General features: G+C 44.5%; 1 long non-coding RNA gene across 1 annotated transcript; it reads left to right on the forward strand.

Annotated features, from left to right (window-relative positions):
- Positions 1–1,344: 1,344 nt before the first annotated feature.
- Positions 1,345–26,206, forward strand: LOC142836845 (uncharacterized). Its single transcript, XR_012908168.1, has 4 exons — positions 1,345–1,621; positions 8,458–8,575; positions 19,501–20,336; positions 25,753–26,206. It is a non-coding gene; the product is annotated as an uncharacterized LOC142836845 (long non-coding RNA).
- The last annotated feature ends 1,237 nt before the right edge of the window (positions 26,207–27,443 follow it).

Consider the following 27,443-nt stretch of genomic DNA (forward strand, 5'->3'; position numbering starts at 1 on the left):
GAGGCTGTTCTGGATGTAGAATTCAGAGGAAACTCCAACAGAAATCCTCTAAAATGTTGGATCATCTGGGCCATCCACTACTGTCAGGGATTTTTTTCAGGGGGTGTCTTCCTTGATCAAACCTGATTTTTCTTTACCCAGAATGAGCAAATGTTTTTATTTACTGTGGAAACAAAAGCAAAACCTCTTCTCCAAAGTAACATATCTTTTGACTTAAGATTTGAAGTCAAGATATTTTCAAAATATATGTTATAATAATTATAATTAAATGTTATTTAGCAGCTGTTCTTTCTTCCTCAGCCATCAAACAATTCAAAGACAACACAGTATTCTCTGTATATTTTTCATCTTTATGTGGCTTGTACTCACAGAGATCTTCCTGCCTCTGACTCCCAAGTGCTGGTATTAAAGGTGTGTGCCCCACACCCAACTGCTCTTTTTCTTTTTTTAAAAAAGACTTTATTCTTTTTCTTTTTTCTCCCAAGCCTACATATATTTTTAAACATACTGTAAACCATTTAGAGTTTTTTCTCTGAATCTATATATCTCTCTTTTTCTGACTACATGAGTCTTTAATTTGCTAAGTGATATGGCTAGGATTAAAGCTATGGCTTTGACAGCTGGATCCACCCCTTTCTTTAGCTTTCTGAGAGTCTAGCTTAATGGTAGAGGTACTGGCGGGAGCCATGTTTATTGCCACAACTCTATGAAGTTTCAAGCTCTCTGCCACCACTAAGAAGCATGTAAGTTGTCTGTTCATAATCATCATTTAAGTGTTTTGTGGCAGGGTCAGGGTCTCTTAAAAGGACTACAAGATTTTTGCAGCTAAAGCTGAGTCAGGAAGCCTCTCTTACACACTTGTCTCTTGCAAACAGAACACACCAGAGAAAATGCTGCCACCAAGAAGCTTAACTCTGTTCTTTTGTGTCTAGAATTACTTCCCAAGCTCTCTCAGGTTTTATGTGGATGTAGTTTCCCCACATTGGGTGCTATTTGTAGACAGAGGTTTCTGTCCCACCTTGTCCCACAGCCATTCAGTCCCAAAGAAACACACAGAAGACTACATTAATTATAAATTTGTGGGCTTATTAGCTCAGGCTTCTTATTAACTAATTCTTACATCTTAAATTAATCCATAATTCTTGTCTGTGTTAGCCACGTGGCTTGGTACCTTTTATCAGTGAGGCATTCTCATCTTGTTTCCTCTTGGTCTGGGTGATGACTGAAGATTGAGCCTTTCCTCTTCCCAGAACTCTCCTATTCTGGTCACTCCACCTATACTTCCTGCCTGGCTATTGGCCTATTAGCATTTTATTAAACCAATACATGTGACAAATCTTTATACGGTACAAGGCCATTGTCCCACAGCACACGAGGCTGGATGTCTCAGCAGCCCCAGTCTGGCCCTGAAAACTGAAGGGTTCCTGGAAAGCTGCTGCTCTTAGTCTGCATTGGAACCTGAAGAAGTTGATTCTGATCATGTGAAGGGATGCTGCAGCAGCAGGATAGATGAACTTACCAGCGAGAGTGAGGGCAAGCAGGAAGAAAGCAGAGTTCCCTTCTTCCACGTCCTTTTATGTGGACTGTCACCAGAAGATGCCATGCACAACACACATTTAAGGTGGGTCTCCCTGCTTCAAATAATCTGATCAAGAAAATCCCTCACAGGAGTGCCCAGCAGCTTGGGTTTTAGTTGATTCCAGATGCAGTCAAGTTGACAACCATGATTAGCCATCACGTTGAAACAACAAATTAAAATAGATTCAGCAGTTAATAGCTTATTACTATGCCTGTTAATAGATGTTTATTCAACATTTTTAATTAGAGAGGTTTTGTTTGTTTATTTTGAAGTTCAGGGGACAGTCCCAGGTCTCACACATGCCAAGCAAGCTCCCTACAGCTGAGGTCCAACCCGCACCCTCTTTTTCTCCCTTACTAGGCCTTGCTCATTGTGATTCTGTATTCTGAAGCACTTTACTTTCCTAAATATTTATTAATGGACTATTTTTATAGCCAGATATGCCTTTAAACATTTACTTCGTAGACATCCTCTTGTGAAGTTTTGTTTATAGAACTGCTCAGAGAGAACGAGAACTACTCTGACCTCACAGAACTGGAGCAATTTTAACAGCAGCAGCGCAAGGTTATTTGGGTTTGGGCTTTGCTGCAAAATGATGGATTGTGTTCTGCCATGTCTTATATGGCTCTGATGGTTACAACAGTTATCCAAAAATAGATGCATGCAGATTGTCTTCAAGAGGGGAATCCAGCTAGAAGAGCCCTATTCAAAGTATGAGACTCGCGGATACAAAGTGAGATTTCTTATTTTTTGATTCACAGCAAGTGAGGGGTGATAGGCACACCCAGTACTCCCATAACTGACACCAGTATATACATCCACAGATGCATGCTTCATTGTGTGGGTGCCTTCCTGGTGTTTGAGAGATGTGCCTATTCCTGTTGTCTCCTCTGGTTCCCATTTTGGCACAGCCTGTGCACTACAAGCATAGCCACACCCTCTCACTTCCACAGGGCTATCTGTCTAGAATTTAAATATGCAGGCAGTTTTTTTTTTTTTTACTTCAGGCAGCTAACTTAAACCAGTTATTGACTGAAAAACTGTGATCCAATGTAACTGGGCATCATCCAGCATTTTCTTTGCCAAGGGAAAATGGATTTGCTCGAGTGAGTTACGCACAAATCTCTTCAGAGAGTTAGGTCTTAAATTTTGGGGTTGGTGAACAAAATAAATGCCATTATTATTATTGCTGTTATTGTAGGCAAGCCTATTACTTAAGAGTCATGAGCTTATTTTCTTAGATGCTATAGGTCAATTATTCTCAGTAACAATACATAGTACAGAAGGCAATTTGGGGGTGGAGTGACGCCCAGCAGTCAAGGTTTGCTCCCGGGCTCCAGTGATTCCCCAGGGCCTGGCACACCTGTGGATGTCCTCTGGTCACGAGTGACTCCAGGGAACTCAACTCAACTGCACCTGCCTTACGTCACTTGTTTTCCAGTAAAGCTTTCTGTTCTTTTCTTCTCTGTAAGACTAGAGCAGCCATTCTGTGCAAGGCCTGAATGTCTGGTGAGCGTGGCAGAGCTAAAGAAAAGTCATTTCTTATGTGATGCCTGTGTATGTAATACTCTCATTGTAGTTCATAAAACTGAATGATTTGTGCTAATGGACCAAAACCTAACAGCCTTTACTTTAAGCCATAGAGGGTATTTCTGTGTCCCCAACCACCTACCCTGCCTAGTACTAGCTATTTAATGTAATTAGAGCAAGCGCACATGCCTCGTATATGGCTAACAAGCCTCAGCCCATCGTTGGACGTGTTCCCAAATTCCTAAGAAGAAAACCTGGCCCTTGATATTTATTGTTGAAAGCTATGACTTGGATAATCTACATGCCCTCTGTGAAGTGCTGGTCAAGAGTGAAGAGCAAAGAACCAGCACAGTCACCGAGCACACAAAAGCCATAATTCATTAAGCTACAAATAATGAAGGATACTCCCCTACCCGCATAGGACTGACCCCTGATGAATTGGACCTCATTACTCATCCAGCTGGAGGCTATGTTCTCAAGATGTCTGTGGGAGTTTGTCTAAAATCCAGGGCTCTTTGAATAGCAATTTGCACCTTTAAAACTCGCCCAGCAATTATTCTTAAGTGGCCATCTGGTATCCACCTACCCAATTGTCACCTTTAAACGGTTATTGAGAAGTTTCATTATTCACGTTTTTGGCACATGTATTTTCAATTACAGGCACAAGCCTTTCTCTACTAGAATTTTTTGGTGTGCCAAAAGTGGAGTACACGGTACAGCTCGATTTGGTGCTTTTCTTTCCAGTAGGGCCACAAAATAGATTTTAGGGTCACACTTTCACAGAAACGTCAAGGTCACTCTAGGGTCAATGTCATCTAACACAAAGTCCCTTTTCCTACCTCCTAGACCAGCTGGTTCTTCCTCCCTGAAGGTCCATGGGCTCCTCAGAGGGCCTTGGTAGAGTGGAGGAGGTTTTGCTGCTTTCAAGAAAGGATCTTTTAGGATCAAAGGGAGCACTCACTCTTCCCCCAGAACATCTGTGTCCTGGGCTCACAAAAGACCACGTCTTCTTTCCTACTCTGTTTGAGGTCATTCTGAAGCAAGTTCTCTTTAGGTAGCAAGGGAGGGGGGCCACGGGGAAGACTACTTGTTTTAGTGAGAACAGAAACTGGGGTTGAACAGGGAGATTCGGGGTGTATGAGTTACCTTTCTGCTGCTGTGACCAAATGCCATGACCAAGGTAGCTTACCGATGAAAGTGTTGATTTGGGCTTAGGGTTCCAGAGGGAGGGATAAGAGTTCTCCATCATGGTGGAGAAGCATGGCAATGGGAACAGGAAGCTGAGAGGTTACACCCTCAACCACAAGCACAAAGCAGAGAGAGGGACCAGGAAGCTTTCCTTTGGGAAATGTATTTCCTCCATCCTTGTTGTAATATGAGCGGCGGCAGGGTTGCGTCCCCCAACACCCCAGCCGCCGGCTCGGCTCGGCTAGCTTATGCCCCGAAATAATTACACACAAACTGTATTCATTTAAACACTGCTTGGCCCATTCTCTTCTAGGCTAATTCTCACACCTGGACTAGCCCATTTCTAATCATCTGTGTAGCGCCCCTAGGTGCGCTTACCGGGAAGATTCTAGCCTAAGTCCATCCTGGGTCGGAGCTGGGGCATGGTGTGCGTCTTCCCTGGAGCAGGTAGCATGGCGTCTCTCTGAGGTGTCTGCTCCGGCGAGGAGAGCTGCGGAGTCTGACCTCACTTCCTCTTCCTCCCAGCCTTCCCTTCTGTTTACTCCACCCACCTAAGGGTGGGCCTATCAAATGGGCCTAGCAGTTTCTTTATTGCTTAAACAATGAAATCAACAGATTGATATATGACACTCCCACATCACTTCCCCTTTTTCTGTTTAAACAAAAAAAGGAAGGCTTTAACCTTAACATAGCAAAATTACATATAACAAAACAGTTATCAAGTAAAAGTTACATCAGAAACATTTATACATATAACAAAATTGACCGTAAATCTCTATCAATAAAGCAAAATCTATACTAATGCAAATTATTCATGTCTATATCATATCCCCCTTTAAATGTAAAAGAACATTTATAAACTATATTTGGGAACATGGGCGCAGTTTTTTCTCTCCAAACTGCTTCCTGCTGAATGGGGGCGTCGTTAATGATTTTAGGGTGTAACCTGTGTGCCAGGTTTATCTCAGTTGGCAGTTGAGCAAGGCAATTTTCTGAAGATGTTCACAGCAACCCTTCAGGAGGACGTGGTCCATCATACCAAATCGGAATAGAAGAAATCCATAGAGTCTCATCCTCTGTGAAAACAAAAGAAGACTCTCTCCAAAGCATCATATCCTTAGACCCAAATTCTGAAATCGTAATACCCTTATATCCATTCTGGTTCCACTTGGCAGCCCATATAATGAAATGTCTCTCTGTACTTAGCTCCTTCACAGTCAAAAATTTTAAAGAAAACACAATAATACAAAGAATCCAGACTCTCTGTGAATTTTTCATCTTTACGCGGCTTATTTTTACTCTATCACTTTACTTTATTCTGTCTCTTTAAAGACTTTACCTTTTTTTTTTTTTAACCATTAACTTTATTCTCTATATTCTTTTTCTTCTCTGTCCCAAGCCTACGTACATTCATCCAACAGTGTGACTCATTCAGTGGTCTGAATCTGTCCTATTGTGAATCTGCAATTTTTTACTATCCAGGAGCACTTTTGATTTACGCCTTTAAATCATTAGGCGCTTAAGAATCTAAGCTGAGACATTCCTAAATTAACTTTTTGCTTTTTGAGCATATATCTTTGACCTGTAGACCAGGCTGTCTTTGAACTCTCAGAGATCCGCCTGTCTCTGCCTCCCAGGCATTGGGATTAAAGGTGTTTGCTACTACACCTTGAACTCACAGAGATCTGTTCGTCTCTGCCTTCTAGGCACTGGGATTAAAGGCGTGTGCTACCACACCTTGAACTCACAGAGGTCTATCTCCCTCTGCCTCCCAAGTGTTGGGATTAAAGGTGTGTACACACAACAACTCTCTTCCTTTTCTTTTTTACTTTAAGAACTTTAACTTTTAGCTTGCGTATATTTTTAACACACTTTAAACCATTCAGAAATTTTCTCTGTCTTTGAATCTCTCTTTACTGTATATCTCTGTTTTTTGACCACCTGAGTCTTTAGTTTACCAAGCAATCTCACTCAGTAGGACTAAAGGCGTGGCTTTGACGGCTAGATGTAGCCCATTCCTTAGCTTTTCAGCCTCATGGCTGATGTACAGGCTGCAGCCATGTTTATAGCCACAACTGGCATTTCAAGGTCCCTGCCAGCCAGAGAGCTACAACAGACAACACTCAAGTCCTCTCTCGGTAGCCGGCCCTCCTGCCTCAAACAGTCAGAGTTTGCCCTGGCAGGATGGCCCAGAAAGCCGGCATTTTTAAACGGCACAGCTTTTTTCCTGCTACGGCTGAAAACCGAAAAGCATGTGTTCAGCTTTTCATCAACACTGTTTAAGTGTTTTGTGGCAGGACCTCTTAATGAGCTGCAGGCTTTTGCAGCTGAAGCTGAGTCAGGAAAATTTCAAAATGGAGGGCGTACCATTTTGTGCTAGCTCTGGGGCTACCAGGTAGGAGCGGCACTCAGCACTTTAATTCTGAGACTGAGACTGAGCGTGCAGCACAGAAATTCTTTTCATCCAAGTAACATCCAAATCTGACTCGCAGAGCACCGCACAGTCTGAAAACACATCCCTGTATGGCGGCAGGAATCCGCCATGCTCTTCCGCCTGCCTAAGCCTGATTCGGCCTTCTGCCCAGGTGCAGGCGGGGAGCGCTGAGAACCATCAGCACGGTCTCAGAGCACTCTCCTTCCGATCCCAAGCGGGAACACAAACATAAAGCCAGAGTTTGCACTGGCGGCACAGCCCCAGGAAGCCGCGCTTTGAAATGACACAGCGTTTTTTCTGCTGCTGTTGCCGAATCAGGAAATCTCTCTACAGCACGCCACCAACAAACAGCAAAAATCTGTGTTAAACTCTCTCTCCCTTATTTTTAAGCCTTCTCAAGTTTTTTGTGGACTCAGTGAGCCCCACGTTGGGCGCCATTTGTTGTAATATGAGCGGCGGCAGGGTTGCGTCCCCCAACACCCCAGCCGCCGGCTCGGCTCGGCTAGCTTATGCCCCGAAATAATTACACACAAACTGTATTCATTTAAACACTGCTTGGCCCATTCTCTTCTAGGCTAATTCTCACACCTGGACTAGCCCATTTCTAATCATCTGTGTAGCGCCCCTAGGTGCGCTTACCGGGAAGATTCTAGCCTAAGTCCATCCTGGGTCGGAGCTGGGGCATGGTGTGCGTCTTCCCTGGAGCAGGTAGCATGGCGTCTCTCTGAGGTGTCTGCTCCGGCGAGGAGAGCTGCGGAGTCTGACCTCACTTCCTCTTCCTCCCAGCCTTCCCTTCTGTTTACTCCACCCACCTAAGGGTGGGCCTATCAAATGGGCCTAGCAGTTTCTTTATTGCTTAAACAATGAAATCAACAGATTGATATATGACACTCCCACATCACATCCTAGCTGCACCACCCAAGCCTCTCCAAACAGAGCCAATAACCCAGTACCTAGTATTCAAATACCTTAGCTTATGGGAGACATTTCTCATTCAAACTATTATAAAGGGTTGACAAGGCAAAATCTAGAACACTGAGGAATATGACCAAGCTGGATAGGGAAGAGGAGGGGCAGGGCTCTGGATAGTAAAGACTGGCCAGCTGCACTCCCCTCATGAGCTCTTGAGGGGCTTATGCAAGAAAGACCACAGCTACATCTCGGTGGCTGGGATAGAGTTAGCCCCCTGCCATGGTAAAACCATGAGCCGATTGTGTAGATATGAGAACAAAAAAGAGGTAGTCTTATTAACAGATGCAAAAAACCTGCACGGTGGCTAAAGGTATGGCAGCCAGCCCTGCCAGTAGCAGACAGTCAAGGTCAGCAGCGAACAAACCGCAGGTCAGAGGAGGAAAGAGTGGGACTTCAGCCACCCCTAAGTGGGTGGGGAACATATGAACAGTCTGTGATCATTTCCTTGACTGGGCCCAGGCTGGGGTCCCTCACTTAGCTGGTGAAAGATTCCATAGCACCCCAAATTCCTGCATCAATCCCAGGCCCCTATGCTCAATGGCTGTACCATGCAGGAGAATTTCCAAAGGTTTCCTCTTGGCTGCTCGGCACTGAAATCTCTTCCTAGTATTCAGGGACTTTTCCATCTTTTGAGTGTGTTGGGAGAATGAACCCATATCCCACTTTGGAGGCTGAATCCAGGCAAATGGGGCAGCTTCCAACCATATAAGTAGCTGCTCACTCTTTACTCCACCTTCTTTCCTCCCTATAACAGTGCCTGGGCACATGGTGGCAAATCCTTCACCAGCTGGACCAGTCTGGGGGCTGAACTGAGATCCTCCTGAGGACCAGCAGGATGCTCCTCCCGGCAGTGAGAGTAGAGATCATTGCAGGTATGAGGGACCTGGGAGAAGGGGGATGGCAGCCTGCCCCATCCATCTCAGGTGTGTGCCCACCATCCATGCCCCTGCAGTTCTCACAGTGGTTCTACACACTGCATCTCAAAGTTCTATTCTGCTTAAACCAAGGGAGACAGCTTTGTGTTGCCAGTGGCCCAGAATTTGGCTGGTTGTACACAGCATAGTGCACGCGTAGGCTTTCTGCTTTGAAGCTTGAGTTGGAGGGTTCCTCAGATCATCTCCCAGCTCATCACCTAGGTGACCTCAGCAATCATTTTCAGAAAATGGCACCACAGACTGGTCCTGGTTTCATAGAAATGTCCATTAACTAAGTCAATTTGTCCGGTAATTATATCTTGTATTTGTTTATTTGTTTGGAATGTCTTAACAAATGACCCCAGAGAGGGTGGATTATACAGCGGAAATTTGTATTGTCACAGTTTATGAGGTTGGGAATATGAAATCAAGATGACAGCAGGCCTGGCTTATTTTTAGGCATTTCTGAATGGCTTTCAGATGTTCTTCCTGCCATGGTGTTTTCCCCATCCTGCACCCAGTGTCCTTCCCCTGGTCTCTTCTTGCAAGGTCATTGGTTCTATTGCTTCTGTTTAGAGTCAGAGGACTTTATTTTGATTCATTTGACTCATTTTAAAGGCCCTGTCTCCAAATGTAGTTATGTTATTCTAAAGAACTGGAAGTCAGGAATTTTCAGGGAACAAACGTTTTGTCTATAAATGTCATGATAAGTAGAGAGCATTGTTTTTGGAGGTCGCTTTTTTGTTCCTGGATGCCCAGACCAGGAAATAACCACTCAGAAACTATCTTATTTATAATACTGTTTGGTCAATAGCTTAAGCATATTCCTAGCTTGCTCTCATATCCTAAACTAACCCATCTCCATTAATCTGTGTATTGCCATATCGCTGTGGCTTACTGGGTAAAATTCTGTCTGGCATCTGTCTCTGGCGGGGCTACATGGCTTCTCCTAACTCTGCCTTCTTTCTCCCAGCATTCAGTTTAGGTTTCCCACCTAGCTCTACTCTGCCCTATCACAGGCCAAAGCAATTTCTTTATTCATTAACCAATAAGAGCAACACATATACAGAAGGACCTCCCACACCACAGTATCTGATATGCTGAAGCCTCCAGTTGACCTTAAACATTGCTGATACTCTTTATATAGGTAAGACTCATACCTGGAAGAAGAAGGTTGTGGAAGGCCCTGCCTTTTCCACGTGTGTTATCATGGCTACAGGGCTGTGCCTGGGTGGTGGGAATGTGCTGATGCGATTGTCCTTTCTCACTTCGATGACAGTACAGGAGCACATTAATGGGCCGAGTTTCACGCACAGCCAACTGCTCTCCTTTGCTTTGTCCTTACTGGTTTGCACCCTTGTTGGCTTGTCAGGAAGAGGGAGGTAAGGTAGCACAGCTTCCTCCAAGGTGCAGTCTCTGGACATGTGGAGCTGGAGAGTTCTCAGTGTCCAGCGTGCTACTGGAATGATTGCTATGTGTGGCGGTTCGCAGGAGAGCTATTTCCCCATAGGCTCCAGTAGTTGGACATTCAGCTCCCAGTTGGTAGCACTGTTTGGGGGAGGTTTAGGGGTGGTCTTGTTGGAGGTCACATGTCCCTGGAATCAGGCCTTGAGAGCTTAAACCCTGGATCTACTGGTCTACTTCCAGTTTGCTCCTTTGCCCTCCCTCCCTCCCTCCCTCCCTCCCTCCCTCCCTCCCTCCCTCCCTCCCTCCCTCCCTCTCTGTCTTTCTCTTTCTCCTTTGTGCTTGCATTTGATGATGATGGGACCTTTTTTTTTTCCCTATAGATGTGGAGTCAGTCTTGGAACTTGCTCTGTAGAGCAGGCTGGCCTCAAACTCCCAGAGATCTGCCTGCCTCTGATTCCCAAATGCTGGGATTAAAGGCGTGCGCCACCACCGCCTGGCTGATGATGGGAATTATTAATATTCCCCATCCCATGCTGCTGTCATGCCTGCTACAATGGACTCATCTCTAGGGAACTCTAAGCCAAAGTCAACGCTTCCTTCCCTAAATTGCCTTGGCCATTGTGTTTTATCGTGACAGAAAAGCAGCTAATACATTGTGCATTTAGGACTGGAACAGACTAGCCAGGTGCACAGGGCAGATGCCAGTGTGAAAACTGGCGTCGCTGATGCTGGTTCTTTTATTCTGGCTGTTACCTGTCCTGGGGAATTGCACAGAAACTCCTCTTCACCCAGGCCTAGGAGAGATTTCCAACAAGTCCAGCTAGGTGATGCAGGGAGCTTTTGTGTGTGTGTGTGTGTGTGTGTGTGTGTGTGTGTGTGTTTGCTTCCAGGAGCATAGTTCACTGAGGCGATTGTAGCGCTGAAAGAAGCCCAACTCAGCATGAGTGAGAATTGTAAACTGTACCCTGGAGGTCCCTGCAGGCATACAGCTGGGAAAGATGCTCCCCCCCCCCTCACTGCTACAGACCTCAGGTAGGGGCCTGGTGGATATTGTAAGTTTCTTGTGCATATGGTGAGTCTGGGAGTCTCCAGAAGGGAATGCTTCTATGGGAAACAGCTACAGAGTAATCCTGCAGAGGATAGCAGGCAATGCTGGACATCTCTTTTGTGCCATTGGTCTCCCTGGCCTGACGGGGCCTTCTGACCTCATTTGACAGTCTCTTCAGCTCAGCCCTGGAGGGCTAGCCTGAGAGCTGGAGAGCATTCTTGGTGATGCCTGAGATGGGTGGGACAATATGTAAGAAGGAGACCGCTAGTTGGTTCCTGGCCACCCGGCTAGCTTAGACCTGAAAGAATCACACAGAAACTGTATTAATTAAGTCACTGCTTGGCCCATTAGTTTTAGCTTCTTATTGGCCAACTCTTATATTAATTTAACCCATTTCGATTAATCTGTGTATATGGTCATGTGGCTGTGACCATATACCATATGTGGGTAAAGTTCCCAGCGTCTATCTCCGGTGGCTCCATGGCTTCTAACTCTGCTCTTCTTTCTCCCAGCATGTAGCCTAGCTTTCCCTGCCTAGTTCTGTTCTTCCCTGCCACAGGCTCAATGCAGTTCTTTATCCATTAACCAATAAAAGCAACACACAGACAAGGTCCTCCCACATCAAATTTGTATTTCTTTTTCTTCTTTTCAGTCTTCTGGTGAGGAAAAACTCTTGCAGACAAGCACATTCACTAGAGACACAGAAGGCAAATCAGGGGCAAATTACAAAGTACTTGTGATTCCTCATTCCCTGTTTCTTAAAACAGGCTGAAGATACAACGGTGCTCACTGGAGTCCCACTGCTCTGTGTGACGACCCAAAATCGTGTTGGAAAGCAGGCTGTAAATAAGAGTCCCTCTGGCATCTCCAGATGCCTGACCTCTGCCCAGGTCTCTGCCCTCTTGGGGATAGATGCTGCCCACATCCACCCACATCCACTCCTGCCTGTGGGTAGTTCTACCAAACGACAGCACTGCCGCTCCTCTCAGAATGCTCAACGTACTCCAGATGTGCTTGATGTGCAGTCTGGAAGCAGAGCTGTTTGTGTTTCACCGTAAAACACACTGTCAAAAGGATGGGCGGTTCACTCAGTTTCATACTGAGGATTTGAAATCAAATGTCACAGTCCAATTAGGAGGGATTTTAGAACATCAGGTATGGCTGGAGGTGGTGCATTACCATAGAAACTGGAAGCTTTTGAGCCACAGAAAGTAAGATAATTGGGATCCAGAATTCTGAAAATGCAGTGTTCATAGGAATCTATCTATCTGCCTATCTGTCTGTCCATCCATCTGTCCATTCATCTATCTATCTATCTATCTATCTATCTATCTATCTATCTATCTATCTATCTATCTATCTATCTATCCATCCATCCATCCATCCATCCATCCATCCATCCATCCATCTATCTATCTATCTATCTATCTATCTATCTATCTATCTATCTTCTCTAACTTACATATGTATCCATCAGTCATCTATCAATCACCTGCCTATCATCTGTCTACCAGTCATCTATCTGTCTGTCTGTCTTTCTACCTATTCTCTACTATCAACTTATCTTCTATATAAATAAGAAAATATACATTTAAAAATACTGTGATAAGTTATTTGATAAAACCTTAAGGCTATTGAAGGAAATACAAAAAGAACCCTAAAAATAGCTAACCTGCTTCATTTCAAATCCATTCATGGGGAAATGGGCGAAAGGATAAGGGAGATGGGGTGTGGAGCCCTGTTCTGAGGACAAGGCAGGACTTCTTAGAGCAGGAATGCTGTTATTGTATCTTTAAAATTATTGCTATTATTATTTTGGGGGAGGTTGAGACAGAGTTTCTTGTGTAACCTTGGCTGTCCTGGAACTCACTCTGTAGACCAGGCTGGCCTCAAACTCACAGAGATTCTCCTGCCTCTGCCTCCTGAGTGCTGGGATTAAAGGCATGTGCCACTATCACCCAGCTTTTAAAAATTATTTTTGCATGTTGAAATTAACATGCATAAAAGAGTGAATGCATGTTTTAACAAATAATTATGAACCAACAGTCTTGCTCAAGGCTGAGAAGGAGAATGTTCCAGGGCTCTGATGCACAGATGTGTCATTTTCAGTCACAAATCTGCCTCCTTTCTAATGTATGATTGTCCTTATTTTGTAGAAATTATTTCGGTTCTTTTGACTTTTACTTATCAAAACTATGCTGTAGAATCTTATAGAAAGTTTTTTAAAGAAAAGATTCTTTATCTTTAAATCTTTTATTATTTAAATAAACAAGATTTCATTTTTTATTTTCTGTGTTTCTGTATGGACTTGACTGTGTGCATCATGTGTGTGCTGGGACCTCTGAAGGCCAGAACAAGGTGTCAGATCCCTTAGAACTGGAGTTACAGGCGCTGTGAGCCATTTGGTGTGGGTGCTGGGAACTAAACCCAGGTCCTCTCTAAGAGCAGCAAGTGCTCTTAACCACTTAGCTGCCTCTCCAATCCTTATTACATTATTTATTTAAGACTTGGGGATTGTGAACCACAGAGTTCTTGTGGAAGTCTGAGGACAACTTGCAGGGATCATTTCTCTCCTTTCCCAGTGTCCTGAGTATCAAACTCAGGTCGTTATGCTGGGTGACAAGGAACTTCTCCTTCCGAGCCATCTCACTGGGCCTAGAAATATTTTTGCATATATAAAGTTCAACTAATTAACATTCAGTTTGGTGAGTTTGGACAAATGGAAACCCAGCATCTCATGAATATGTAAAATATTTCAACAACTCCAGAATGTTCCTTCTTGCCTTCCTTTGGTCAGTCTCCACAGAATGAACATTAGCCTAACTCTGACTTTCTTAACTATGAAGTCCATCTGCCATTGTCTAGCTGCATGTGGCTTAACCTTGCAATGACTCTTCTGATACTTGCAGAGACACAGCAACTAGGGACTGATGCTGAGGCGGGAGGTAGCTTCCCATGTGTGGTAATGGGACAGATCCACAGTAGAGACTACAGGCTGGCCACACGGAGAGACTCGCCTAGTTAGCAGCCAGAAAGACACCCACTAGAACAGGTTGGAACCAGCAATGCTTGCAAGTTTGGAGAGCAGATTTGGGTCAGGGTTAGTGGCCAGCAGATAGCCAAGGTCCTCAACTACTGAAACAGAAGTTAGAGATGTGGACAGCCATGCCCTAAGTGGGCGAGCAGCATGTGGATGTCACATGACCATCTCCCTGGTGGGGTCAGAAGAAAATATACTATAGAACCCCTAACTGGCTTGACTTGTGATAGGCTCAGAGATTTTTAAAATCTTTTCAATTTGTTTATTCTGTTTTTATGTTTATGGGTATATGGATCTTTCGCTTGCACATATGTCTGTGCACCACATGTGTGCCTGGTGCCCACAGAGGTCAGAAGAGGGTCTTCAATCCTCTGGAACTGAAGTTACGGATAGTTATGAACTGTTATGTGCTTGCTGGGAATAGAGCCAACCTCCTCTGCAAGCACAATTGCCCTTAGCCTTTGAGCCATCTCTCCAGCCCCAAGCTCCCAGATTTAGGCAGTCTCCATAGGAATCAGCTCAACACTTCCGGTTTCTGCCGTAAGTCCCGTTAAAAAGACCTAGCCTAGCAGCTTAGCTGTTTTCCTTCTCTTTGGATCCTCCTTCTCTCTGGAGTTTCTTTTATATTTCTTTAATTTTTCTTTAAAAACTTTGTTTTCACATCACTTGTTCCCATTCGTGCATGGTTTTAATTATTATCCGTGTGAGACAACAAACTCAAGAACCACGGAGTCACATTGACTTTTGGTGACCAGTGACTTTCCAGCGCTGTAAGTCTCTGGGCCAAGAACGTTCCCATCACCCTCAAAGCTCTATATCCCTGTCACCTGGCCACAGCATTGTGTTTGCTACTTTTCTGTTGTGAACACCATGTAAGGCTACTGAAGGATGAGTTTATTTGTGCTTATAGTTCCAGAGGGGAGGAGTCCATCATGGAACAGAGGCATAGCAGCATGAGGGAGGCAGGGCAACAGGAGCAGGGAGTTGAGAGCTCACATCCTCAATGGTAAGCTGAAGCAGAGAGGAAACAGGAAGTAGAGTGAGGTTGCATCCTCTCAAAGCCCACCCCCAATGGCCTACTTCCTCCAGTCGGGCCAGACTTCTAAAGCCTTCCACAGCATTGCCAACAGTAGGGGGAAATCACGTGTTCAAATGCCTGAGCCTAGGGAAAGCATTTCCGATTTGAATCCAGATTCACATGCAGGCTAGGGAAACAGTCTACTTCCAAGATACTCCATAGCCCATAGATACCTACTCTCACATCTGGGTTAAAGATGCCTTCAAGAGTTATCTGTGTTGCTGTCTGACTCCAGCCTTTGTCTTTCCTCGTGGCTGAGTGAGGCAGCCACAGCATGGTCCTTGCTGATTTTTTTTTCCTTCTCCCAATTCTCCCATTAATGGATAGTTGAGTTGTTTTCTCTTTTCCTGTTTGGACTGTTATGGTTATGGGGCTGTGAATACTTTTCTATGTGTCCTTTTGTGAATGTGATGCTTCTGTTTACTGTGGGTAGACTTATGTAGACGGTGGGAGCAAGGGTGGTAGATATGTGTTTGGTTTGTAAGAAACTCCTAAACAACTTGCCAAGGAAGTATGGTGTGGGAGAATTCTCTGTATTCTGTCAATCATGTTTTAAATAAATGCTGACTGGCCAGGCAGGAAGTATAGGCGGGTCAACCAGACAGGAAGTAGAGGCAGGGTGATGAGAACAGGAGAATTCTAGGAAGGAGGAAGCCCATTCCTCTCAGTTCTGCCCAGATCATGGAAAAAGTAAAATGTGACCTGCCCCACTGAAAAAGATACTGAGCCATGTGGCTAACATAGACTAGAATAATGGGCTAACATAAGTTATAAGAGCTAATATGAAGCCTGAGCTAATGGGCCAATCAGTTTATAATTAATGCAGACTCTCTGTGTGATTTTCTCTGGGACTAAATGGCTGGAGGACCAGGTGGGACAGAAACCCCAATGAGCAGGCCCTCATGTTACAAAAGTAGGATGACCTCACCATTCTGCCAGGACTCCACTTCCTCCCCAACACTGCTATCGCCAGTCTTTGTAATGAGTGTGGAGTGATAGCTCATGACCATGAGCAATGTTTTATACATTTTTGGTTCCCGTCTCCTCTTTTGTGGAACATCTATCTATTAACATGTAAAAAGGACACCTCCCTTCTCATTGTATGAAGTACAGATAATAATAATAATAATATTGCTAAAACTGCTGCAGCAAATGAGGCAGAATGGGGAATGGGAGTAAGGGAGAAGGGTCCTTCCAACACATCTATCTGAGGATGCCTTCTCTAGTGAAGGTTTGTTTTTTTTTTTTTTAATCAGAAATATGAGAATGAGCTACAGCCATGAACAATATAAAGATCTGAAGGGAGAGAAACCACAAGGCATAGCTGCTTCAGGGGACAGGGGTGGAGGGGTTGCCTAGTCAGGTGGAAGAATGGAGAAGTCTGATTCTACCGTGTCTTACAATGTTTGCACAGACATTGCCTTGTTCCACTGGCCTGTATTTGGAGATGGGTTTTTGAGCAAAAATCATTGGCTATACTCAACTTGATAAACTCTCCCACCAAGGGGGAGCTTGGCTTGGTTCCTGCAGACTCTCAAAACACTGTCTGAAGAAGGGAGATCTGGAAGCAGGTTAAAGGAGTCTCATGGTGGTAGGGCATGTCCATACTGATTAAATTTTCCTTCATATTTTGCTGCTGGGAGCCAAACCCAGGGTCTTGCCCATGTGGTATGACTGTTCTGGGTCTTGTACATGGAGCGTGCTTGTTCTACCACTGAGCTATAACACCATCTCCACACAGAATTCTGAATGGAGGAGTGGGGATGTTTTAGAAAGGATATGTTCCCTCCCTGCACTGCTCAGATATCTCTGGGAGAAAAGTAGTGACGTCTCTTGCCCTCAACTCAGAGCTCTCTAGGGCAAAGAACAAATACAGACAGGACAGGGTAACCCTGGAATGTAACCCACATTCTAGTTCTCTCAGGTCTAAGTTAGCTCTCAAACACATCACAGACGAACCAGGACTGGTCACATTGTGTGTGGACACAGATGAAGGTTCGAATCTCCCAATCTTCCTGAGGCTTAGACCCTTTCCAGGGAGGTTGGACCTCCTGGCCACTCGGGTTTGATGCAGCCTGCTCCAAGATTGAGATCTTTGCTTCTAGAGCTGAGAGAGCTAGAGAAAAAAGAAATATATGAAACCTTCACAGTCTTGCCTGGGAAGAGGCAAGCATGGAGCCTCAGCTGGGATTTGAGGTTTGTCCATCCTGCCTGGACACTAAGTCCCAAATCACCACAGGAAACTAGAGACAACCAGATCTCACAGGCTTCCCTGGGGACTTCCCAGCTGTGGCTGAGGACAAGGAATGCGGGAGGAAGCTTGCTCTCTTGCAGATGGTGGACACAGCAGAACAAAGGGGTCGGCGAAGAAGTACTGTGATGTCAGTGAGGCTCTACTGTGCTCATGCTTTCGTTTCTGGGGCGACACTGTCCGAACTATCCACCCTCTACAGTTCTTAAAAGTTACAAGCTTTACCACACGTAGTTCTTAAGGGAAAAGGGTTGTCCTCTTTATTCTTGGTGTTTTGGGGGTGGATATTTACAAAACGAATACCACAGAGTTGGATATACCCAGAAAAATGGCTCCTGTGGCCAGGCAGGCTAACATGTCTGCTCCGTGTGGAACAACCTTGCTCACAAGTGTTGTAACAGCATTTAAATTGGGTGCTCTCAGTGAATTTCCAATATCCGTACAACACTGTGACACGGTCCTTGTGCTGGACCTGTGATGCCCATACTAATTCCTGCTACTTCAGGCGGCTCTGCCTGCGCCCCGTACCCTCTCTGTTTTATCCTTCCTCTTCTTGTCCCTGGTGATCACAGTTTTAAAATGTATTGTTTGTTTATTTATTTATTTATTCCATGTGGAGGCCAGAGGATACCTTGTAGGAGTTGGTGCTCTTTGGGTCCGAGGGATCAAACTCAGTTGTCAGGCTTGGTGACAAGTGTCTTCTCTCTGAGCCTGATAACCACAGCCTCACTCTTTAAGTTATTAAAGTATGCTTACTTCTACTCATAAGTGAGAATATGTGGTATGTTTTTCTTCTGTGGCTTATTTAACTTAACATATTGTCTGCTGTTTATTTTCATCTGTTAGATGCAGGGTCTCTTTTGTAAAGATTGAATGGTATTCAATTACACAGATCTGAACCAGTGTATAATATAATTTATAAATAATTATAAATAATACATTATATCATTTATTTTTCTGTCTACCATTTATCAATCATCTATCATCTATCTGTTATCTGTTTTTTCTATCATGTATTTAGCTACATACCTATTATCTATGTATTATTTATCTAACATCTGTCTGTCTGTCTAGTATCACTATCATTATCTACATATCTATCTACTTTCTCCAAACAGAAGGATTTCTGGCTACAAAACTCCATTCATATCTCATGCAGGGACAAATGAGCATCTTCTAGGAAGCTGTCCTTTGGTTTTCAGCACATGTTTTGCATGAGAGACAAGTGCTATTATATGTGACATCTAAATTACAGAATGAACTCACATTGAAAAAGTAGAAAGGCATGGTTGTAGGAGGAAATGAAGTTGAAGACAGGTTCTCCTGACCTCAGGTGGAAATGCTTGTTGACAGCCCGAATAGGGAGCTGAATGTGTCAATCCCAGAAGAGACACGGGCTCCGCAAGACTTTGAGAAAGAAGCCCAATGGCTGGAAAGTATTCCTCTGGTTAACGACAACTCTTTTGCAAAAGATTTAGGGCCTATTAACAGGAAGTGGGCCATAAAATATATACAGCTTCTAGGACAGGGGTTTAATAGCTCCAGGGACAACCTAAATGATGACAGTGGATTTTCCTAGCTAAAATGTGATTTTTCTTTGGTTAGTGGTGACGCCGAAAATGTGGCCTCCAGAAAGGAGTTGTTTCAAAAACATAGTCATGGTGATTGATAGGGCACAGTGAAAGAATTTAGAAACGTGGAGTTCGAATAATGAATGTGCAAATGACTAGACATTGTCCTCTAGGGAAACAGAATGAAACCAGGCTGAAAGTGTATATAAAGATCGCTGGGACTTTTGTGTGCTTGGGACTTACCTGTGTGCAGCCACGTCTGTGTACCTGGCTTTCTAGGCAGTGTGGCCCCTGCAATGGGAGGACCCAAGTGACCCCTCCTCTGTCACCTTAGGGACTCATCTAAAGGAATAGGATCCAACAACAACCCATGGCACACTCACACTGCAGAACAGGTAGAATGTATGTATTTGATAAAAGGAGGCTTGTTAGACCGGCTTATCTGATACTGGTTGGGTAGACTGACCATGATTATCTATATGCTGCAGATGCCTCAGAAGTCCCAATCCAGTGCCGCAAGCCTGGAAGCTGGAGAACTGCTGACTTCTAATCCCCATTGGGAAGCTGAAGAAGCTGAAGTTGGACATCAGGGGAGGATGGTAGCATATCTGACAGATGTACTCACAGAAGAAGGTAAAGGAGAAGGGGGAGAAGAAGGAAGTGGAGGAGAAGAAAGGAAGAGAAGGAGGAGAAGGAAGAGGAGAAGGGGAAGGAGGAGAAGGAAGAGGAGAAGGGGGAGAAGAAGGGAGAGGAGAAGGAAGAAAGGAAAGAAGGGGAGGAGAAGGAGAAGAAGAAGAAAGAGAAGGGGGAGAAGAAGGAGAAGAAAGAGGAGAAGAAGGAAGAGGAGAAGGAGGAGAAAGAAGAGGAGAAGGAAGAGAAGGAGAATAAGAAGGAAGAGAAGGGGAGAAGAAGAAGGAGGAGAAGGAAGAGAAGAAGAAGGAGGAGAAGGAAGAGAAGAAGAAAGGAGAAGGAGGAGAAGAAGAAAGAGGAGAAGGGGAGAAGAAAGGGAAGAAGGAGGAGGAGAAGAAGAAAGAGGAGAAGGGGGAGAAGGAGGAGAAGAAAGAGGAGAAGAAGGAAGAGGAGAAGAAGGAGAAGGAAAAGGAGAACGGGAGAAGAAGGAAAAGGATAAGGGGAAAAGAAGAAAGAGGAGAAGGAGGAGACGAAGAAAAAGGAGAAGGGGGAGAAGAAGGAGGAGAAGAAAAAAGAGGAGGAGAAGAAGAAAGAGGGGAAGAAGGAGGAGAAGGAAGAGGAGAAGAAGGAAGAAGAGAAGGAGAAGAAGGACAAGAAGAACGAGGAGGAAAAGGAGAAGAAGAAGGGCAGACAGGTGACCACTTCTTTTTCTTTGAACTATAAGTGGTCTCTTTTCTCATTGCTGTGACTAAATACCTGTTAAGAACACCTTAAGAATGGGCTAACTCATAGTTTGACAGTACACCAACCGCTGCAGGGAAGGCATGGTGGCAGGAGCATGAGGCACTGGTCATGTTGCATTTGCAATCAAGCGAGAGAGAGAGAGAGAGAGAGAGAGAGAGAGAGAGAGAGAGAGAGAGAGAGAGAGAGAGAGGAATACTGGTCTTCAGCTCCTTTTCTCCATTTTATTTGGTCCAGGACCCCAGACCATGCAATGGTGTCACCTACACTTAAGATGTGTTGTTCCACTTCACTGAGCCTAATCTAGAAAATTCCTCACAGACATGCCCAGAGACTTGTTTCCATGGTGATTCTAGATCCCATCAAGTTGGCAATCAAGATTAATGCCAATTGGAAGGTGCTGCCCACAATTTAGGGCAAGTCTCTTTGGAATGGTCCTTACAGACATGGCCCTGTGCCTCTAAGACTGATTCTAAATCCAGTCAAGTTGACAGCTGAGATGAACTGTCATGAGCTGGAACCCAGAGCATCCGTTCTTCCCCACCTCAGCTCTGCAGACACTTCTTAGAGCCTCCTTAAAGATACCCCATGACATGAGCACTGGGCTTGTTCCAAAGCTGTGGCCAGAGAGTGGAGCCTTTTCATCCTCTGTCCTTCCTGCCAAATAAACCAAGGTCAACGAGGCTTGCAAATGAGCAGCATCCTGAAGTTTCATACTATTTGGTGAGATTCTCACTGCTGGCAGTTAAAAGGAAGAATATGCATATTCTGAATATATACGCATGTATTTATGTAGAATTTATGGACTTCAGTGTGTCAATTCAGTCATTTCTTTTTCCTTTGAAAAATTCAAGTTGACAAGGCCTGCTGTATTTGTTTTCTCTGGTGCTTTATTAATTAGTGATCATTTGGGGTTGAGATGGTAGTTTCTGCTGTAGGATAATTTCCTACACACCCCCTTAGAAGCCCTAGTGCATCTGACAGTAGCTGCAGCCAGCCTGGGCTTGTAGGCATTGCTCACACAGTACACCCGCCTCTCTGACCTTATAAGAGACTTGAGTCATGGTCTTCCCTCCAATCTTGAGCAGTGTGGTAGCTTTTTCTCACAGAGTATAGAGTCTGGCTGTTGGGAGCATCCCCTATTCACAGGGAAGGAGGGATGGGTCAGCAGCTGTATCTTAATTCAAGTTTGGATGCTGTGGATCTGTGCTGTGCTGTGCTTTGCAATAGGACAGAGCTTTACATCGGTGCTGCATCCTAAGTCTTTTGTTCAAAGACAGAGCCAGATGTGTTTGACAGTGGAGAAACATAGACGGCAGAGATGTTAGGGACCACCACCTTTGCTTCAGAGAAGGGAAACTGAGTCTGTGAGTGGCAACTCACAAACAGTAGATTCTGATGACCCATTCACGATCCTGTCACAAATGCCACCTCTGCAAGTTAGTGATGTCCTAAGACATAGAAGCTTGACTTTGTAGTTTCCGATTGGCTGGGCATTCATAGCCTCCTGTGATGCTAAAGGAATCGTTGAAGAAAGCTCAGTCCTGATTCTCATGGTGACAAAAACTGAACTTGCTAAAGATTTTATTATTAAGTCTTGACTGACAAGGACACCATAGGGTGTTCCAGTGTACGTAAAGTCAGACCTGAGATGCAGGGACAAATCTTTAAAGGGATCAGCAGCCAACTGCATTCAGCTAGACACAACTATTTACATCTCCATGTGCAGAAGTCACCCACATCAGCATCAGTTTTGGTCTTGCAGAGTTGTGGGGGAAAATACCTAGCACACTGAAAGGGTGCACCAGATTTTGGTATTTGGGGAGGAGCTGATTTCATCTCATTGCTTTGACTAAAATGCCTGCTTTAACTGAAGGGCGCTCTATTTTGGCTCACAGTTCAGAGGGCTCCACCTCTGGTCCTTTGCTCCCGCATGTTTGGGCAGGAAGTATGTGGAACAGCAGTATGTGGTGGAAGAAACCTGTCCACTTTCTGGCTGGACAGGGCATAGATGGGAGCCCTTTATCCTTTTGTTCCCCTATACTCAATCAAGGCCTTCAGCCAGTGGCAAGGTGTCACCCCATCCAGAGTGAATTCTTCCCTCTCTAAAAACATCCTCACAGACATGCCTAGAGCTGTGTGCAAGGTGATTCTAAATTCAATTAGGCTGACCGTGAAGATGAACCATCCCAAGTGTCCTGGTCCAGCCCCCTTGAGGGCTCTAGCAGTGACTGGAAATTTGCACTATGGTGACGGATGGGATCTTTTCTAAAGTTGGCTCTGGGAATATTTCTCTTTTATGGTGATTTATAAAGTCTTCCATTAAATAGCAAGGTGCTTAGCGCAGTTAATAGGGAATAAAAATAAATTATTTTTATGCTACTCATTGGCTATTTGTCCTGAAATGTTAGTTCTGTATTTGCCACTGCTTTAAGTAAATAATGGGAAGAGAAAACTTCTAACCGGCGTGTTCTATCAAAGAAGAAATGATGTCTTAGACGTGAGTCTAATGGACTTTGGTTTATGTGCTGGGGGACGGGTGTGGTCAATGGGAAGAGATGTGTTTGGTCAAGGTGCTGTTTCACGGAGCCGGCTTTCCCTTGAGAATGTGCAGAAACCGTCTAGGCACCCAGCACAGGAGCTGGCATGTCCTGCATGCATCCTCAGAGCAGCCATGATAATGACTGTTTGCTCGTCCTCTGTTGTCTTCCTCTCCTGACTTCAGACGTATATGAGAATGTCCCCTCCCTTAGAAGAGGGACAGAGACAGCGACTCCCCCAACCCTACGTCCTCAGACTAGGGGATCCTGGTGTTCTTGGTTCTTCTATGACAGCTCTTCACAGAGCACTCTCCCTGCAGCCTGCCTTCCTGTCTGTGTCGTAAGACAGGTGTCCTGAGCTGGATCACATGGGGCCCTAGGTGCATACAGAATGTCTGCTATGAGCCCTTTAACGTAGGTCAGGGGTACGAATATGTTTGAGTAGTTTGTGTGTGTTTACTGTTGGGTGTGATCATTTTGCATCTTCCTCTGGAGACACCTTTTCACCTGGTTTTAACCAAAACACCAAGAAGCCATTGGAGGTACTTTTAAAACTCTTAAAAGAACAAAAATAAACAACAAACATGGCAATGGCCTTGCAGTATCTCCTTTCATCATAGATGTTATAAACATATTTTCTAGTCTGCTCTTATTCTATTTATGAATTTTTTGTTGCTTGTTTTTATTAAAGCAGTGGTTTTGAGCTGGGTATGGTGACACACATCTATAATACCAGCCAGTACTTGGATGTCTGAGGCAGAGGGGTGATGAGTTTGAGGCCACTCTGTCTATGTAGTATGTTTTAGGCTAGCCTGGGCTACAGAGTGAGACCCTGTCTCAGGAAAGGAAAAAAAAAGTAACTGTATTTTAAATGCTGTCAAAGTCAATGCCTCCTTCAAGACTAGGGGGGTGCCCAGTATGAAAACATTGGGGCACACACCCTAAATAACACCACTTAGGTTTCTGGAAAATATCTCTTACCTCTGGGCTCCTGTCCTTGAAACCAAAATTGACCTTGTCTCAACACTGGGCTTGGTGTCTTGTTGCTGATGAAGCTGAGGAAGAGCTGTCTGCTGTCTGCTGAGCCTGATGAGTGGAAGGGGCTTCAGTGGAAAGTCCTGGTCCTTGGAGTAGGAATTCGGTTTGTTTTGGCACGGGAAACACGATTTCTTGCTTGGGTGGAGTGCCTCCCCCACTTTTTTTTTTTTGGCTTCTTTTAGTGTTCAAATTCTTGAATCTGGAGAGTTTTCCAGATTGGTGACATTCGTGATTGCATTTGGCAACCAAGGAACATGCTGCACTATGGATAATGCATGGTTTTTCTCTTTCCATGTGTAGGTGTCTGTGTATACAATATTTTATGTGTAGATGCTATTCTCTCTGTAAGGTAAAAATGATTTTTGTACATGTATAGAATTTTATATACAGATTGATCTCTATAGGAATGCTATCATTTTAATATATGTCGTATTTTACATATGTGTGCATGAGAGGGCACGTGCACACACATATACACACATATATACACCCCTAAGCTTCACAGGTACGAAGCACAATTCCACTGCCTTATGTCAGCAACAGGGAGAGTGGAGGCTAGGTCTGAAATAATATTACTTTTATTGAAATACTTAATATGGCTTAACTAGGGATCATGACTTTAAAATTCACTTATGTATAAGTATGTTTTAATTTTAAATTCCTTTTCTCCACTCCCTTTTGCTTTCTCTCACTTTCTGAAACATGGGTTTACTGTACAGTGAACCTTGCAATTCTCCTGTCCCAGTTTCCCGAATGCTGAGATTTGAACTCCTGATAGTTATTCATTGAAATTATATCTTTTAATTTTGATGGATCATGTAGGATAATTTAGAAGAAAACTATGTTTGGAAAATACATGAATGATCGTATTTTTAAGTTTAAATCTATTTGTACTTTTGAAAAAAAAAATCAAAATTTATACATAGAACTCCACAGGCACAAGAAAGTGCCTCTTGGAAGTTGCCCTCTTGTGTACACACACACACACACACACACACACACACACACACACACACACACATACACACACACACACTCAACAAATAAATAAAAAAATGAATAAATAAATGTAAAAAAATTCAATGTGTCTGCTGGGCGTGGTGGTGCATGTCTTTAATCCCAACTCTTGGGAGGCAGGCAGATCTCTGTGAGTTTGAGGTCAGTCTGGTCTACAAAGTGACTTCCAGGCCGGCCAGGGCTCTGCTACACAGAGAAACTCTGTCTTGAAAAACAATCAAACAAATCCAATGTGTCCATGAAATAAACTTACATGGAAGAAATATAAAGTCATATGATTTTGTGCTGAAATGCAGGCAAGAACTCAAGGCTCGTGGGTGAAACACAGTTTATTTGTGTGTGTGTGAGCGTGCGTGCATGCGCGTGCATGTGTGTGTGTGGGTGTGTATTTGTTTTTTGCCCTCCCCAAATATTTCTCACTCAGCAGCATCACAGGGTTACGGTGCAGTGGCTTGCGACTTGAGCCTTTGCTATTTTGCTAACAGTCATCATTTTCTCTCAGTATCTTTCCACATTCTTGTTTTGTCTTTGTAATAACATATGGAAGGACGGAACATTGAACATGCCTCTAGGTTTCTCTGTGACTGTTAGAGATTTATGCACACATGTGCATTCATTGGCTCTCTGGTCTTGGTTAACAGTATCCTAGTCAAAACCATCCTGACACAGTGACTCTCTTCAGCGTCACCATAGAAGGCCCTGTTCCCTGCTGCCATGTAAGCGTCTCACTCATATTTCTTTTCTATCACTTTTATGCTTTGTTCTACGTTTCAGGATTTTGGACCCAACTGAAACTTATTTCTATCCACGAGAAAAAGCAAAGACTCTATGTCCCAGCTCTCAGCCAACTAGACACCTACGATCTACTCAAAATCTCATTTGCTTACTAGAGTGTACTTCTCCTGTCATAAGTTTATGTGTGTGTGCACACAAGCCTGACATGCTATGCATGGTGTATGCACATGTGTGTACCTTGTATGTGCACACTGAGGTCAAATGAGAACATTGAGTGTCCTGCTTTCCCCCTCTCTTTCCCTCCCTCCCTCCCTCCCTCCCTCCCTCCCTCCCTCCCTCCCTCCCTCCCTCCTTCCCTACCTCCCTTATTCTCCATAGAGTCTTTCACTGCCTGTGGCTCCACCCATAAATTGGCTCCTAGCCTGCCTGAGCCATTTCTTCTAGGAAGGCAAGCAGAATAGAACTCACAGGCATTTTCTTTATCTGATCTTCAAAGCCCAAAAGGAGGATTTTTGAAAAATAATCAAAATGACGAGCAGTAAATGACTCTCCTGGCCCCAAATTTTGTAAAAATGGAAAATTTCATTTTGAACCATCTATATTTACCTTGGCAATTAAAAGTACCCCTGGGAGAGTGTTCCGTGATTCCTGTGGCTATCTAATAAATGTTTGATACGTGAGATAGTGAGCTGGTGTATGCACTAAGGAATATTATAAATGAAAGAAAAACAACAAGAGTCATAAAGCCTCCAACGATCAAGAGAGGAAGCTCCCGAAGAGAGTGGAAGTATTAGCCAGCAGCCACTGCTTGATCCCAGAAGCCACCCCACCCCACCCCCACCCCATCCCCACCCCACCCCACCCCCACCCCAGGCTTCTTTATCAGGCAGCTGAGATGTTGAAGACATCTTTTTGCATACTGATGAGTCCCTGTTCTGCTGCCAACACCATGTCTGAGGCAAGCTGCCCGGAAACACTTCCACAGATCTGGGACTGGGCTTCCTCCAACAGACGTCAAGCGGGAAGCATATCTTCTCCCAGAGTCCAGCAGGCAGAGAGACCTTGGTCTTCTCTGGGCAGAAATGCTAGGGCACAGTGCGGAGTGTGTGCAATGTCCCTGATGTTTGGTGGGTGAGGGTATGAGAGTGTGATTCTTCAGAATTCCTGCTCTCTGGGTGGAGCCCCTGTTACTGTCAGGGCCGGCATGAAAGTTAGGAGGAAGCACAGATTGGTGACTATGGAGCACTGGCCCAGCCCAGACTGCTTGAGGTCAGACCCGTGAGGTGACTCCGTCTCCGAAAGGGACCAGAGAGTGTAGGACACATCAAAATGACGCTTGCCAGTAAGCTGATACTTTGTACAGCGAGAGTCTGAGTTCAAGCAGAGAAAGGAACAAGGAAAACTAAGTAGAAAACCCAGATATCAGCATGGCATGAGGTGAGGATGAAGAGGAAGGGATGAGGTGCCTCCTACCTGGTGCTTGGGGAGTGTTGCTTTAACTTCGGCACAGTGGCTGCGCCTTAATCTACTGCTATTTCAGCTCGCAGCTGCAACACTGCAGTTGCAGGTTGGCTTCTCTAGCAGCAACCTGGCCGCTCGGGCTGTAGCCTGGTGGGAATTCTGTTCCCACAGACACCAGCCCTGCCGCTGCCACTAAAGGTAGCTTTAACTAAATCTCTATTGTTCTATTTATAAATAAGACTCAAGATTTAAAGACTGGGGTAAAAACC

This window comes from Microtus pennsylvanicus, chromosome 17, assembly GCF_037038515.1.
Source record: "Microtus pennsylvanicus isolate mMicPen1 chromosome 17, mMicPen1.hap1, whole genome shotgun sequence".
Classification (NCBI taxonomy): Eukaryota; Metazoa; Chordata; class Mammalia; order Rodentia; family Cricetidae; genus Microtus; species Microtus pennsylvanicus.